Source organism: Aegilops tauschii, chromosome 5 (genome assembly GCF_002575655.3).
Source record: "Aegilops tauschii subsp. strangulata cultivar AL8/78 chromosome 5, Aet v6.0, whole genome shotgun sequence".
Classification (NCBI taxonomy): Eukaryota; Viridiplantae; Streptophyta; class Magnoliopsida; order Poales; family Poaceae; genus Aegilops; species Aegilops tauschii.
Window position 1 is genome coordinate 81018677 of NC_053039.3, and position 15893 is coordinate 81034569.

The 15893-nt window shown below is 43.9% G+C and overlaps 1 long non-coding RNA gene across 1 annotated transcript; it reads left to right on the forward strand.

The window, feature by feature from the left end:
- Positions 1–643: 643 nt before the first annotated feature.
- Positions 644–4651, forward strand: LOC141023295 (uncharacterized). The gene is made up of 2 exons (XR_012184185.1): positions 644–3100; positions 4280–4651. It is a non-coding gene; the product is annotated as an uncharacterized lncRNA (long non-coding RNA).
- Positions 4652–15893: the final 11242 nt, after the last annotated feature.

Here is a 15893-nt window from a genome sequence, read left to right on the forward strand (position 1 = left end):
CTATTTTCGTGCCCCCGGTTCTCAGTTTTGTCCAAGCCAACTAACTTTGCTCACTTTTCCCCTCCCAACTCCACCACCTGCTCACAAAAGGCTGAACGGAGCATTTCCGTTGGGTCAATCCCGCTGACCGTTAGATGGACGAGTTCATGACGAGTGGGACCATTAAAAATGTTGACACGTGGGGCCGCTTAAAATGTTGACATGTCAACGGGCCCTTGCTAAAAAACAAACCCACTCCTCTCTTTGAATATCCATTTTTTTTAGCCTAGGCTCATCTGCACCCTGTGAGGAGAAAGCTCAAAACAAATACCAAAAAATTCAAAAAATCCAAATATTTTGCATGGAAGACAGTTTAGTGTGTGAGGTGCGCACCAAATTTCACATGATTTGGACACATGAGTTTATCTCAGAAAAAAAAGACAAATTCGGTAAGAAAAATACATGAACAGTAAACTTTTTCACAGACTCCAAATTTGTATTTTTTTGCCGAGAGCTAGTTGCATGTCCAAATGATTTGAAATTTGGAGCGCACCTCACGCACGAAATTATCTTCCATGCAAAAAATTGGAAGTTTTTGAATTTATGTACTATTTTGTGAATTTTCTGCTCACCATGGGTGCAGCTGAGATTGGGCACCGAATCACCTCGTCAGACTCCAAATTTGTCTTGTTTGCCGAGAGCTCCTCACATGTCCAAATGATCTGAAATTTGGAGCAGACCACATGCACCACATTATCTTCCATGGCAAAAAACATAATATTTTGGATTATTCTACTAGTTTTTATGAATTTTCTGCTCATCACAGGTGCAGCTGAGCTTGGGCACCGAATCACCTCGTCATCTTCTCTCTCTCTCTCTTTCTCTCTCTCTCTATATATATATATATATCTATTACATGTGGAACCAATAGTGCAAGGGGAAATCGGAAGAAAAAAAGCTCCCTATCTCTCTGGCCATGCCGGTGGCCACTGGACATCGCAAAGGTGGCTCAGTGGCTGGAGGCAGCCTGCAGACTCCCACGTCAAGGACGCCCTCCTCGCTCTTCTCTCTCTCGCCCTTGCTCGCACGCTCCATCTCCATGTCTGCTATCTCCTCCTGGTGGAACCCTAGTGTCGGCTTGGTCGGAGTCGCGCACTCGTCTCCAACCACCCCAACGAATTGAGAGCACCTCCAAGGCCGCCTCACCATCCTCGTGAGTCGTATGTGCTTTGATGTAGTGTAAAACCGAATCGACCACTTCATCCCCGACTCCGGCCGCCGTAATCTAAAAATAAGATTGAAATTTGAAATTTTCAAATTTCACAAGAAATGGACCATATCCATATCATATTTCCATAGATTATATGCAGTATTCACAAAAAAATTGAAAGATTCAACCCCTTTCTATGAATAGTCATGATGACAATGTTGAAAAATGAAAAAAGATTCAAAAACATGCAAACCTTTTGCATATGGAGTCCTTTTATGTGTACTACTTTCCAGGAAAAATGATAAACTAGGAATACAATGATTATTCAAAAGAAGTGTTCACAAAATGGACTATCATCTATGAAGGTTCATGGCTTTCAAGCCAAATGACCAACATCATGGCTATATCCATGTCATATTTCCCTATAAGGTGACAATATTTGTCACAAACATGGGCCTTACCATGCCAAATAAGATTGCTAAAGGGAGATTCCAAAATTTTGTTATAAAAGTAAATAAATCATTTTTCAAGTGCCAAAAATATATTTTTTGTGAAGCAAGTACAACAGAAAAGATTGGCAATTGAACTTTTGCAATGTTCACATGAAATGGGCAATATTAGAGGCCTACTGCCGGAAGATTTTGAGTTTTTGAGCTTTTTTGCTATATTCCATTGATTAAATGAATTTCTGGACATTTACTGAAAGTAATTCAAAATTGAACTACAAGTGTGTCATAGTTGAGTTACAAAAAGTGGAAAAAATAATTTTAAGGTACTTAGGTAGGATTATATGCGGTATTCACAAAAAAAGTTGAGACATTCATCCCCTTTCTATGAATAGCCATGCTGACAATGTTGACTCCATTTTGCAAAAGAAAATGAAAAAAAATCAAAAAATGCAATCCTTTTGCATAAAGTCCTTTTATGTGTACTACTTTCCAGGAAAAATGATAAACTAGGAATACAATGGTTATTTTAAAAAAATGTTCAGAAAATGGACTACCATCTATGAAGGTTCATGGCTTTCAAGCCAAATGACCAAGATCATGGCTATATCCATGTCATATTTCCATATAAGGTGACGATATTTGGCACAAACATGGGGCTTGCCATGCCAAAGGGAGATTCCAAATTTTGGTATAAAGTAAAAAAAATCATTTTTCAAGTGCCAAAAATGGTGTTTTCGTGAAGCAGGTACCACAGATAAGATTGAAAATTGATTTTTTGCATTTTTCACATGAAATGGACCATATTAGAGGCCTACTGTCAAAATATTTTGAGTTTTTGAGCCTTTTTGCTATATTCCATTGATTATACAAATTTCTAGACATTTACCAAAAGTAATTCAAAATTGAACTACACGTGTGTCATAGTTTGGTTACAAAAAGTGGGGAAAATCCTTTTAAGGTACTTAGGTGGGATTATATGCAGTATTCACAAAAAAATTGAAAGATTCAACCCCTTTCTATGAATAGCCATGCTGATAATGTTGACCCCATTTTTTTGCAAAAAGTGAATGAAAATGAAAACAAATTCAAAAAATACAATCATTTTGCATGGAGTCTTTTTATGTGTACTACTTTCCAGGAAAGTGATAAATAGGACATTTTTGTTAGAATTAGATTATAACTGCCATAAGAAGTTACTTTATGCCCAAAGCGCTACATACGCCTTCTTTGTATATAGGCACCTGTTCCCTACGAACAGGCATCTTTTCATCTAAGAGACGCCTCCTCTTGTTACCGACTTCCCGAAGAGACGGGACCTTGTATAAATACCTCCTCCTACGAACAGGCATCTTTTCATCAATGAAAGAACAAGTTTTCACTTCATTCTTTACACGTTATCAGCCACGTTAGTTCTACCGAAGAGCAAAACCAACGAGAGGAAGGGAGCGAGCACTCGCCGATGGTAAGATGTTCGGCCTCATCTCGTTCCTTCCTTCGCCTCAGCCACGAGGACGGCCCTCGTTGCCGTCTCGTCGCTCATTGCCGCATGCAAGCCATCCGTCAGTTCGGCCGTCACGCCGCTGGACGAGGCGCACGTGGTGGTGATATGGCCGCAGGCTCCTGCGCCGCTGGACACAGCCTCGATGCCGCTGCTCATGCACCGCCGGTGAACATGCGGTTTGACCCCTTGCTGGTGGCCGGCCCGAGCGCCCCAATGGTGCACGCGGACGCCGCCGCGCCTGCACCAGTTCCCTGGACTACGCCTCCACCCCCTCCTCCGCTGGTGGATAGGTTCGCGCCACCGACGGCGACTGCCGCAGATGAGGCCGCCGGCTGTAGCCACGCCCCATCTTGCTTCACCCCTGTGCCGATGCACGCCGCGGTGGACGTGCGTGACGAGCCCTTCCCGAGCTGTGGAGGCGGCGTCGTCTGCGGCCGCGGCCCTCGGGCAGACCTCCGCTGCGGGACTACGGCCTCCAGGTCGGCTGCCGCTCCCGCTCCGCCCGGCCGTGCCCGTGGCCGCCCAGCCTCGACTAGCCGCCGCCCGGCCGTGCCCGTGGCCGCCACCGCGCCTACCGTCCCTGACGCCGGCCACCCTCTCCAGCCCGCCGTCGGCTTCGCCTTCAAGCGGCTGCGGCCGAGGCCGCCGTGCCGGCGCGTGGAGCCCGGCCGCGCTTGGGCTCGCGAATGGCGTCTCCAACAGCGTCGCGCCGGGCACTCCACTACCCGGAGGATCCTCCGACGAGGACAGGCGCGGTGGGAGCTCCTCCCGTCGCCTGTAATGCGGCCATGGCGATGTCCGTCTCGGTGCTATCGAGAGTTTTGGGGATGAATCGCTGGGATTTTTTTCCTTGGGTTGGCTCTCCTTATCCACTCCTTTGACCAGCGCCGGATTGCCCTACGTGGCCTGGAGCCCATGTGTTGTCGCTGGGCACCCATGTGCTGCCGACGGTAGGCATCAACGGGATTTCTTTATTTGCTATTTGCTTGATCGATGCATTAGTACTATTTCACTATGTGAGCAAATAACACTAGTTCAAGCAGTAGTTTTATTCCTGTTTAGGTTGTTAAATTCAGTACAACTATTTTAAACAAAATGAGACCAACCCAAGAGCTAATCCTCGTTGGCTTTTCTTTATAGGAGAAACTCCGTGAGCACCGGGTGTCCGTGCCGGAACTCGAACTCGGGTGGGCTGGCAGCAACCTCAGCTGCCCAGCCAACGGGTCGACGCCCCGTCCTTCAGTACAACTATTTTAGTACTGTTTTCTGTTGAGTGCCGATGTATTTCAAATCCTAAATTAATGTAATATATTTTCATGTTTGCCACGTGTCGAGATTAATTGCATCTATTTGCAGTTGAGATTTCAAATCTCTTGCAAAATATATTCAGTACCTTTATAGTACTGTTTCTCTATTGAGTATGCAGTATTCCGGAATATTTCTATAATGTATCTATTTCCATGTTAAACACATGTCGAGAATAATACATCTATTTGCAATTGAGATTTTCAATTTCTTGCAAATACATATGCAAAATTCAAGGTGTCATCTTTAGCAATTTGAGATTCACACTAATGATTTCGAGCCATCTTCTTGAAATCTACTAATTTTGCAACATTAAGATGTATTTATATTACGCGATCTGCAATATAAATAAATTACCAGTTTTTCACCGGAGATGATATGTTCTATGTGTTTACCACATTGCCATTCTTCATGAACATGTCATAGCGGTCGAGATTGATTTCTCCCGCAAAACAAACTTGTAAATTTTTGACAATAACATCTCCCTCATTATATTAGGAAAACACAAGGTAATGAGTTGGATCTACTGCCCATGTGCAGACTATTTCTATTACTGTGAGATCTGTATGATCTTCAAGGTGTTATGTTCCCATAATTGAGGTTGAGCGTTTTCAAGTTATACACTTGAGAGAAATTTTTGCATTCTTATTACAAAACCATGATGGTTTTTAATTTACTTCTTGTAAATTAATTATCTCTGGGTTGCCCCTATAAGTAATCAATGGCTAACAATTTGAGGCTCTTGCCCTCAATGGCCACAACTTACTTAAGCGGGTCAAGGACATCAAGATCAGTTTTGCATCTCATGGTATAGCGCGTGCAATCCAAGCCACGCCACCGGGATGCAAAGGACCTCGAGGGTAATGGTTTGAAACTCACTTCAAACCCTCAACCTGACACCATCAAACTGTCACGAGACCCTATGAGCATGGAGAGCATGATGATTGAATATGCATCAACCGACATGTTTGGAGACTATACATTTAGTCCCTTAGTCTCCTTAGTGATCTATTTATTTATGTCCATTTATGATGTTCTAATAAGAACATGATTATTGTTGTCATTATATATTGTATATCACAATAAACTGTATCAGCACTTTGATACAAATACATTTGTATGTATTCTATATATCTGATAGTGATTTTTATATTGAGAATCTTCATGTCTATATATAAATTTCTACGGGAGTCAATCCGATGAAAAATGATATATGCCTTGTGGACATATGCACCACAAACTTTATACTCTGGGAAGTCCAGTGTTTCCACTCTCATTGAGAGAAAGGAGATATTTAAATCGCTAGACGCGATGCGGTATTTGTTGGCTCAACTCGAGTCATATTTACTATCCCTGTGGGTACTCGAGTAACATGTGGACGCTTTATTGCTTCCCAGGTTTAACTCGTACCCTACTAAACTATGAAGGTATCCGTCAAAATAGTTTCCATAGCGAAACTTATGATGACAACAAAGAGAAATAACTTATCTTTACCATATGCAACGGATATGGCAAGCACACTCTTTGTGTATCATTTGGATTGTACTACACATACAACACAACTCGTAGCACATGTTGTGTACGAGATAGTTTTCCAGAGTGTCTTGTACATGACAAACTTGGCATACTCGCCTTGGTCATCGAGACATTGGGTTGAAACCGAAACTATCAGTAATTCCAATAGTTTATGATTATTATGATGCTAAACTCTAATAACATTTGGATTATATGTGCACTACAAGTGACACACGGAAGCTAATTTTAAGGCTCGCACACCTTAAAGTCGACGCTGAACCACTCAGACTCCTTGAATGCATCAAGTCGAGGTAAGTGGCTCTTCCTAGCCATTGAGTAGACTATTCAGGTATTTAAGTGTGTGCTTTATTCAGACGAAACCATTGGCTCATTATCCTGACATCGATTTCAAGCAAATCGAATGGATAACATTGCAGAATTCTCCTTGAGGGCCTTCTCTATGGCTTTTTGGATTGAAGTTTAGCAATTTGTCCTAATGTCTAGACTCAAAATGGTTTGGTAGAATCCTATCCAAAAAGTTAAGCTCATTGCATTATCTTTACTTTGGAATTGCAACTTGCCAACTTTACGTTTGAGTCATGCAGTTTTACACGCTCATGACAGAACTGCATAATATTATTCCCCTCTATCTTTGATATGTGGATATCTACCAAGTATTTCCTATCTACGGTAATTCGGTTGCATACCGATATCACCACCCGGCATACAACATTGGCCCCTCAACATATAGTTGGGATCTATGTGAGGAATAACTGTATTTCCATCAATACCTCAAGCCCCTCGCATGGGGAGTTATTCAAGGCCAGTATGCTGATTCAATGAGGAACATTTCCAGGCATTAGGGGGAGATTTCAAGTACCATAAAGAATGCCAGGAAATTAGTGGAATGTTCAACACATTTCTGCCTCAAATCCACGTACTCAAAGATCTGAACCATGCGTTCAGAAGATTTGCAACACATTGCAAATAACCTGTCAGATTCATTTACTGACTATAATGGTGTCACACAATCCTAAAATCCTGCAAAAGTACGCCTGAGATAGTGGAGGTACCAGCAAAATCCACTCCACTCCCCGTTCAATGCAACAAGGGGAGATGTATGGCAGAAATACATCAGGATTCAGCTTCTCGCAAGTAAGGATATCAAGGCCTGTGAATCAGTAAATGCAAGTCAACTTCACGTTGACAGACATCTAATGGGTAGTATACACCCAGTGGACGGGAAACCTCCACCAACCCAGGTCATAGTGCACACAATGACCGGGACATCGGAATACCCGACTCAATCGCATTAGGAAATCGCGAGCAGTCACCATGGGTAACAATATTTCCATCAACTATATATTGATATATAGATTCTGAAGAAACATGTAACCGGAAGTCTACAATTGTCAACATACATTTCTCAACTATATTGAAAAAACCTTTCAAGTGATTCAGATCCAAAGACCATGGCCATGGCAAAGTGTGAACAACACTCGAACTGAACTCAAGCAAAGGGCATAATCTAGGTAAAAATAATATTGCTCGATAATGGGAAGGTATTCATAAGCAATACCTACACCCGTTTTCTTCTGGAAACAGAATTGAGAACAATGAGGTGGTGAAACATAGAGCAAGTATTGTAGCACAAGGGTTCACGCAGATACCCAACTATTCTCTAGAGATGGAATCTCTTTCCGATAACTTATATCATTGGCAGTACAAAATCATCTATCTCTGCAGTTGATAGATGTAGTGATCACATATCCATGTGGCTCACTAGATTCAGACATATATGATTGGTTTCCGATGTAATCTCAGTTCTGAATCGAAGTACAAAATGCAACATACATTGTGTAAAAATCAGTAAGTCACCATACGACTTATTGTTGTCGGTACATATGGTACAACCGACGTAGTGAGTTCCTTACACACAAGGATTACTCCTACAATTATGATTATTCATGTTTGCGTGTCTACAATGACGACACATGTAATCATCTAAATGACGGAGTTTAAAATGAAGGATTTGGGTAAACCAAAATACCACTCGTTACTACAAATCGAGCACCTTCATTCATACATTATGGTATACTATGTTGTCTATATCCATAATATATTGAAGAAATTCATTGTGGACAAATCTTTTCCACCCATAACTCTCATGGTAGTTCACTCTCTAGACGTACAGAAAAATCTATTTAGACCATGAGATGATGGAAATGAGATATTGGGACTCAATGTTCCATAATGCCATTGGATCCACCAAACACAATTGGTTGGTACTTAAGAATATTTTTCGATATCTCCAGGGCATCAAACATCTTGTCCTGATTTTTCATTTTCACAGAAATGTGAACACCGATATCATTGGATACATCGATCAGATCCCCACTATGTCAGATCGTAGATAAGCTTAGTGTTCCTACTAGGTGTGGTAGCCCTCTCATGAAGAGTATTCGAAACAGACCTCATGGCTACATCCACCAACCATTATCTCAAAGATAATGTTTCTTGTATTGCCCAGATGCAAACAGGTTACATAATAAGCAATATCACTATATTACATATCTTGCAAGTCAAATCATGTTACTGATTTGTTCATCAAGTCTCTACCAACTTTTACATTCCAGAGATAGATTCATGGGATTGGTATGTGACGGCTTCAGAATTTGCAAGAATCAGGGGGAGTACCTTCCTGGATTGTTCCTCTTCAAAGCATCATATTATACTCTTTTTCCCTTCATGAGTTTACTTTACAGGTTCTCATAAAGGTTTTTAATGAGGTAATATCAACATGAGATAATATGTCATGCTTTCCGTTTTCCCCACCGGGGTTTTAGCAAAGTATATACGACATATTTATTGTCCTCTAAATTCTATGAATATACTTCATATCGAGTTAACAGAGGCTATAATCATTATATGTTGCACCATTTTCTCCTTATGTTTCCACTGGGTTTAAAGGAGTTTTAGCAACATATTATACACACTACTCTCCTCATATTTTTCCCACGGGGTTTTTGGAGGAGTTAATCAAGATAATATACACTTGTGATCAAGACGAAGGTTTTCAAGATTATACAAGGAATTCAAGTTCATACAAGAAATACAAGAAGAAACTTTGTGCAAGGGGGAGTGTTAGAATTAGATTATAACTGCCATAAGCAGTTACTTTATGCCCAAAGCACTACAGACGCCTTCTTTGTATATAGGCACATGTTCCCTACGAACAGGCATCTTTTCATCTAAGGGACGCCTCCTACAGGTGCCTCCTCTTGTTACCGACTTCCCGAAGAGACGGGACCTTGTATAAATACCTGAGTTATTGATCAATGAAAGAACAAGTTTTCACTTCATTCTTTACAATTTTGTTGAAAACAAATATTTTTTTATTTTTCAAGTGCCAAAAGAGGTTTTCATATGTGTGAAGCAAGTAGCACAAATAAGATGCAAAAGTTCACTTATCCAATTTTCACACAAAGTAGACCATATTGCCAAAAGATTTTGAATTTTTGAAGTTTTTTGCTATATTCCATTGATTGTATGAATTTCATGACATTTGAAGAAAATAATTCAAAATTGTACTACAAGTGTGTTATAATTTGGTCCAAACAATTGGCAAAAATAATTTTCAGATACTCAAGTAGGATTGTATGTAGTATCCACAAAATATTTGAAAGAATTAGAGAGCGGCCATTCGGTGCCCAGCACCCACGCTGAAGAAAAATTCAAAAAAATCTAGAAAAATTCAAAAAAATTAAAATTATTTTGGCATGGTAGATAATTTGGTGCGTGAGGTTCGCTCCAAATTTCATATCATTTGGACATCTGAGTAGCTCTCGGCAAAAAAAATTAGATTCTGTAAAAAAGTTTATTGTTCGTGTACTGCTTTGACTTAATTTTTTTTTGCTGAGAGCTACTCATATGTTCAAATGATTTGAAATTTAGAGTGCGCCTCATGCATCAAATTATCTACCATGCAAAAAAACATTGGATTTTTTATTTTGGCAAACTAAAAAGCAAACAAAGCAAAGACTCATATAATTCATGACGCTCCAAGCAAAACTCATATCATGTGATGAATAAAAATATAGCTCCATTAATATTACCGATAGTTGGTAGAAGAAAGAAGGGATGCCTTCCGGGGCATCCCCAAGCTTAGATGCTTGGGTGTCCTTGAATATTACCTTGGGATGCCTCAGGCATCCCTAAGCTTAGACTCTTTCCACTCCTTATTCCTTCATCCATCGTGATCTCACTCAAAACTTGAAAACTTCAGCACACAAAACTCAACAGAAAACACAGGAATCATCTAAGGTTGTAATCTCTGTATGTAGATGGCTGGCTGATTTGGCTTCAGAAGGGCATTGCATGAGAGTTACTGCATTGGGCGGCTAACAAGTTTGGCCATCTGGCACTTCTAGCCTGATTTCTTCATATAGCTGCCCTCTTACATTGTTTGTGAACTTTTTTGGTATGGTCTGCAGGAATAATGAGATAGGAATATGTTTTACTTGTGAGCTAAGAGAAACTCTAGCAGACCCCACATCCCGCCCCGGCCGGTAAAATAACCGCCAAAATGCGGGCCGGGGCGGAAAAACCCGCCCGATCAGACCCCGCATCCCGCCCGGCCCGCAAAAAATTTTAGGGGGCGCGGCAAAATCCCGAGCCCAACCCGGGAAAACGCGGGTTTCCCCCTCACGGCTGTGGTGCCCTGCATATAAGCGGAAGCGGTTGGTGGGGGACATTTCATCCCGCGCTTTCTCCCACCAACCACCTCTCCTCTCCCCTCTCGCGTCGCCGCCGGCCGCCGCCCAAGATTCCGGCGACCGCAGCCGGCAGGAACACGCCGGAAGGCCGCCACGCGCACGAGGCCTTCCCCCCTCCCCCCTGCGTCGGCGGGCCGTCGGATTTGCAGATCTGCGGCACTTCATCGCGGGCCCGCCGGATTTGGCTTTTTCCGGCCACTGGTTGCTGCCCCAAGCGATGGAGTGGTCGGGGAGCCTCTCCCGCAGCCCAGGCAAGGGCGCATCGCCGCATGCAGGTGCGAGTTCGTCCGCCCGCCGTCGCCGAAGGTTTGCGGGCATGGACTCGTCCGGCCGTCCACCGGGCTCGGTGCTCGCGCAGCGTCTTTGTGGCTTGCCGATGCCGCTCATAGAGTGCGACGACTGCACGCGAAAAGTGCTGCGGCTCACTTCGAGCACGCCGAAGCACCCCGGATGGGTGTTCTTCAAATGCAAAAATGACGGGGTACGTGCACTTGCGGTAGCTCGTTTCACAGTTCATTCTTTAGCTAAATTGCGGTGGCTCACTTCGAGCTTGCTCATTCTTTTGTGTAGGACGAAGGATGCTCATTTTGGTTTTGGGAAGGGCAATACATTGATTTGTTGATAGAAAGAAATTTAATAGATGTTAGTGCACTCCTTAGCACAATCGAAGGCAATGATGCGGCTGCATGTGGAACTAGAGGGGAAGCAACATCTACTTCTTCCGAACCAAAGATGAAGAAAGAAGACTGCAAAATCAAGAATCCGAAGATCAACAACGAATGCATGGAGAAGATATTAGTCCAACTAGTGGGAGCAGTTATGGAAATTGGAAATCTTCTAAAATGCATACTTGTAGTTCTTGTTTTCTTTGGTCTTGCTATTCTAGCAAAGATTTGGTGATGCTTTGTGTATCCAATGTTGTTATTTATAAAACAAAGCAATGCAATATGCTAGATCAAATTAAGTTGCAAATTTAAGTTTTGCGGGCCGGGAGGAGATGCGCCAGATCAGACGCCACAACCCCAACCCGTAAAAAAGCATATTCTGGGAATATCCTTTTTTACGGGTCCATTATGCGGGGTCTGCAACTGCGGCCGTCCGCGCCGACCCACAAAGACGTTTTTCCGCGACCCGCAAAGACGTTTTGCGTGTCGGGAGGATGCGGGGTCTGCTAGAGTTGCTCTAAGGCAGTCACTATAAAGGCAATCAAGAGAAGCCTACAAATTTAGTTTGTCACATGAGATTAAATTACATTCTGTTCTTCAAGATGGCACATAGCTTCTGAAATATTTCTTTTATTTGGATCAACAACTATCCAATTGTCAGTTTGTCTTCATGCGTATTCAGCTATCCTAAAGCCATGAACATTCCATAATCATATGTAGACTTCACCACAAGATCGTGGTTCTTGAGGTTCTGGTTTGAAATCCCATCCCCCTCCAAGTAAACAGGTACATAGTTCCCTCCTGTGCAATCTCCTTTTCTTTTGTATACAGAAAATAGCTTAGTGCTGGTAACTTCGCTAGAAAATCAAGAGAAAGCGTGTTAAAGTTATGAACATAGAACTTTGATTATTCAGACATGCTTCATGCAATAATTTAATTGTTCAGTTAAGTATATTGAGAGAATGGTTTTGAAACCCCCAACTTTGGCATGAAATTTATAGAATTGCTGGATCAGTTCGTTCCCAAAAATAACAAGCTGAAAAACTATAGAAGGTGTATAATTGACAATGTCTTACCACTCCATTTTCTGAATCATTGACATCCATCTTAACCATGAAGAAACGCATTTTATCCATATGCTGCCAATAGTGAAATACAGAACACCCCTTGCATGTTGTGTGACATTTGCTCCTCATGTTACCAGATCTACCATGTTAATTGAGATGAAATTGTTAAAGAAACTTTAGATCCGATTTCACACATGCAAGTGTTGTGCACACGCGTATACATATGCTGCACAAAGGTAGACGAGCTAGTATGCCGCACATAAGACTAAGAAAAAATATTAACTTTACTAATTTATAAAATTATAGGCAAGAATATCAAATACTCTCTCTGTAAAGAAATATAAGAGTGTTGTTGCTGACCTTTCATTTCTTGGTGATTGCATATGATTATCCTGAGACATGTCCCTTTCATTGACACAAGAAGTGTTGTTCATGGTAACACATGACAACTCTTTCTCACAGCAACTTTGATCGAATATTCGAACATCAAATCTGGAGCTCCCACTATACTCAAATAACAAGATGTCACCCTGTTCAAGTTCATAAGCACTGGCAAACGTTTCCCATCCAGATTGAAAGACTAGGTCATTCCCTTCCTTGGAAACCCGAATGTTAGATGTTTTACTATCTGGCACTTCTAGCTTGACTTCATCAGCTATACGCTCTCTGATATTGTTTGCTAACCTTCTTGGTACATCATGTAGGAACAAATAAATAAATCAATGGGAGCTTTCTTGATTGAAAAAAAAAAAACATATTTCCTGTAAAGGCAATCAAGAGTGCTCTATAGAAGTCAGTTTGTTAGATAAGACCAACACTCATTTTATTTCAAGAAGATAACACTCATCAAATCAAATCATAATGTAAAGTCATATCAGTACCAAGCAAAGACTAGTTTTGTGTGACTACATGAACGTTTCATGCAGCTAATCCAGTATATTATAGAGTTAGAACTTTTAAACTGCATTTTTATAAGAGTGGAAAATATAAGGTACAACATCAGAGGCACCTAATCCTTAGTTCATCACCATGTCCATGACTATTTTTTATTCAGTAATATGTACTCACGCGTCACTGTTCTTTTCTAAACAATTATATTGAGATTTCACTTTCTGTGACATGTGACTTTGATCACCTTAGAAAAAAAATAGATGGACCACTTTTAGAAAAAAATTACCACAGGTTCTCAAACATCATTTTGAAAGGAATGGATGGATTCTTCCCCACCCCATGTAACTCTACTCTTTGTAATTGCTTCAGCTTGGGTAATATAATTAAGGTTCAGGCCGGCATAAGCCCGCCGTTGACGCGTCAAAGAAAAAAGAATGGAGGGAGTACTAGAAAACCAAGTACATCGATGTTCAATATTAGAAGAAATTTGATTGTCCAGACATGCTATGAGCATTGTTTTGGCTAAGTATTTATATCAAACGGCCTAGAAAAGAAACTGTGAGCCTAAAGTCTATACATGAGACACCTTGCTGCACAAGAACTGTGAATGACAAGGTCTTACCATGAAATCAGCAGTCACAATCTTGATGAAACTCTTTTTCCAGTCACCCATGCGGTGCCAATTATGGTATACAGTGCACTCATTGTGTCGGAGTAAATGGCCACGGGTAGCCTAACCGACTCCTCCTGGCTCTTCAAAAATTACCAGGCCAATCAAGCCTTCAAACATCCAGAGCACAGGGCCGCCTTCCCCTGGCCGGCTATCACCTAGGCCGACTAGCAGAAGGCGACCTGGCCTCAAAAACCTTCCCAAAGAGAACTACAAGATGGCCGACTCCAGGAAGCCGGCCCCAAGAGGACCGACTCCCAGAAGCTGGCCATGAAGAAGTCCGACTCCCAGAAGCCGGCCAAGACTGCACCCTCAAGGGCTACACCCACATAACGGTGATGAGACGGGGCGTGGCTACAGTACAACCTGCCACCCCCCAATCCCGGAGCACGCGTGGCCACAGTACGCCGTACGGGTCGGCCATCCCCCGTCCGGCGCGGCACTGTTGCCATGTTGACCATGACACCACCCACGACAGGCGCTAGTACGGCCCGCGGGCGGCGGGCCCCTTCAGCCAGAGAGATGCTCGAAGGCGCCTAGGCCTCCCCCAGTCGGCCTGGGGCGTAGCCGGCTCCCAACAGCCGCCTATTCCCCATTCTCGAAGTATGTGCATCATTAAGGAGACAAGACGAGGTGAGGCTACAGTGAGAGCCTGCAAGGCGGCGGCACTGTGGCCATGCTTACCTCGACAAAGCCCTCGTCATCAGAGGCAAGGCTACAGTAACCAGCCACCGACAAGACCCCCAGGCGGTGGGGCCGGCCTGTCGGCCATGAGGCCGGCAGCCGGCGGGACCCACCAGTCGGCGGGCCCGAGCGGTCGGCGGAGAAGCCGGCGAATACAGACACTGACGGCTAGGACGCGCGTCCAGCCGGATTACCATTGTACCCCTGTGGGGTAGGCCTATATAAACCCCCAGGGCACCCATGCAAAGGATTGATCTCATATAGTTTTAGACACCACGTAGAGAGAAAAGGAGAGCTAGCCTTGCCCTTCTTCTTCCTCTAGCCAAACAGCTCAAGGAGCCTCTTGTAGCTACTTGTGTTGATCTAGTGATCATGCGGAGACCCCGCAGAGTAGGATTAGGGGTGTTATCTCCACGAAGACCCCCGAACCTGGGTAAGATTCGCCGGCATGCATGCCTTCGCCTTATCCCGTTTCTAGGCACCGGCGATGTCTTACTGGCTCCCACAATGATAAGCCACCCGTTGGCATATGTCGCACCTACCATCCGACATTTGGCGCCCACCATGGGGCCAGGTGCACCGTCGTCCAGAGACCTGTTCTGGACGGGAACCCTTTTCCTCCCCCACGAGCGTAGCCAGCCCGCCACGCCCGATGGCGCCCTCCCCGACGCGCTGCAAGGCGTCGACGACGCCTGCGCGGCGAGCTGCCTCGCCGATCTTCTTGGCAAGGCTCGCATGTCCGACGAGCCTGCGTCCGATGGGGGCACAGACTGCCCCGAGAGCCGCCTCGTCAGCCTTCTCGACCAGCTCCACGTCTCCAGCGAGCTTGCTGTGGACTTGGAGTCGGTCGGCTCCACCGACCCGATGCTGGTCGACTCCGACATGACATCGCTTGACGCCTTCCCCACCAACATGGTGATCATCGACGACCCTCTCCCTCGAGCCGACAGTGGCAGCAGCGCTGTCACTGAGGTATTGGTCATCAGCCACGGCGCCGTCTCCGGCGAGAACGCCCACGACGCCCTACAAGCGGCGCTGCACGACTTGTCCGTCCCCATCCTGGCCGATGCCGACGCCGAGACACTGGAGGCACGCCGCCTCGCCCTCGTCGCGGAAGGCCAGAAGATAGCATCCATGAGACGCCTCACTGAGGCTCACCAGCGCGAAGTCGACCGCGCCGCC